The following is a 1,808-nucleotide window of genomic DNA, read 5'->3' as shown; positions in this document are numbered from 1 at the left end:
TACCAGAAGAAATTTTCTTAGGATCAAGGTTTGACAACACCAGCTTCAAAACCCATGGCTCAGAAAACACTCCGTCCATTTTCAGCCCCGTCCAATAGCCATATCCCTACTGGACTGAACAATGACCAAGGCACTGATGGCTTTGAGATAAAGACTGGGCTTGTCAACATGGTCCAAGCAAGTCCCTTCTGCGGAAAGGCATCAGAGGATCCCACGCTCATCTACAGAATTTTCTAGAAGTGAGCAGCATAATCAACCCAAAAGGCACCACGATGGATAGTGTTCATCTTTGACTGTTCCCATTCTCTTTGCTTGGGAAAGCAAAGACGTGGTTCTACACCTACAAGGATGCACTTGGGATGCGTGCTCCAATGCTTTTCTGGTCAAGTACTTTCCGGTGGGCAAAACCAATGCCTTCGGAATAGGATTTCTAGTTTTCGACAACTCCAGGACGAGACAGTCCCGGAAGCCTGGGAACGTCTTTAGGAATATATTGCAGCATGCCCAGACCACAGCATGGAAGAATGGCTTATCATTCAAAACTTAATCCATGGCCTGAACCAGTGATCGCATGATCACGTGAACGCAGCAGCAGGAGGAGCGTTCCTCTCCCTCGATGTTGTGGGAGCTAGAGTGCTCATCGACAAGGTTGCTTCCAACCAGTGTTAGAACGCAGGCAACTGGCCCATGCAAAAGGAATACATGAAATCGACAGTGTCGATATGCTAGTAGCCAAGATGAATCTTCTCAAGGAAAAGCTAGAATCTCCGCACCAGGAGGTCAACCAGATTACTGAGTCTCTGATGACATGTGAGAAATGTGGCAATACTGGACACTTGGGCAAATCTTGCCCGTTCACTCAAGAGGATGAGAACTCCATTGGGAACGACACTCCCAATAACTCAGACTGCCATCCTCAACAAGGTTGGAATTCTAAGCCCGACCTCCCCTTTGGCCAACAGCAAGGTAACAATTTTAATAATAGTTTTCAGCCCTCACTTAAAGACTTTGTGTACGGCCAAAAATAAATTAATGACAATATTAGTGAGAAATTTCTTGCTAATGATAAAATTCTTGAGTCTTTGGCTGTGCAACTAGATGGGTTTAACTCTGTTATTAAAAATCAATTGAGTTTCAATAATAGAAACTGAAGTAACTCAGCTGGCCTCATCCTGTCGGAACCATAACACGGGGGAGCTACCCGAGCAATCGGAAGTGAACCCGAAAGAAAATGTGAATGCGGTAACTATGCGGGCAAGACAATCCGCACAGAAACCACCTCTTCTGCAGGATGTAGGTACACGGCGGAAGACCGTAACCGCTAGAAATACTGATGCTAAAGACGGGGTGCTGGAGGAGGCCAAAGGATCCAATACCATTGCTACCCAAGAAGACACCGAGGAAGCCCCAAGAGCTTCCCGAAAGTACCACGATACAACCGCCTTACCGGTTCTAGAGCGGAGAAGGAGGTCGGTGGCCGACGAGCAATTCAGCAAGTTCGTCGAGGTAATTAAGAAGCTTTATGGCAACACACCACTTCTTGATACCATGCAGGTTCCCACATGTGCCAAGTATCTCAAGGATATCCTTGGCAATAAGAGGGTCCTGCCGACCACCGTGGTCGTGCAGCTTATGGGTGAGTGTAGCACAACTATACTCAACCTTCTCCTGGAGAAGAAGAAGAAACCAGGATGCCCCACCATCGCATGTTCCATCGGAGCTCAACACTTTAAGCACGCTCTTTGCAATCTGCGAGAAAGCATCAGTGTCATGCCAAAGGTAATTTATGACAAACTTAACCATCATGC

General features: G+C 46.8%; 1 non-coding gene across 1 annotated transcript; it reads right to left on the bottom strand.

Moving 5' to 3' along the window:
• Positions 1-410: 410 nt before the first annotated feature.
• Positions 411-518, bottom strand: LOC120710970. The gene has a single exon (XR_005690135.1). It is a non-coding gene; the product is annotated as a small nucleolar RNA R71 (small nucleolar RNA).
• Positions 519-1,808: the final 1,290 nt, after the last annotated feature.

This window comes from Panicum virgatum, chromosome 5K, assembly GCF_016808335.1.
Source record: "Panicum virgatum strain AP13 chromosome 5K, P.virgatum_v5, whole genome shotgun sequence".
Lineage (NCBI taxonomy): Eukaryota > Viridiplantae > Streptophyta > Magnoliopsida > Poales > Poaceae > Panicum > Panicum virgatum.
The sequence above is the reverse complement of the archived record's forward strand: the minus strand, read 5'-3'. Positions and strand labels throughout refer to the sequence as shown.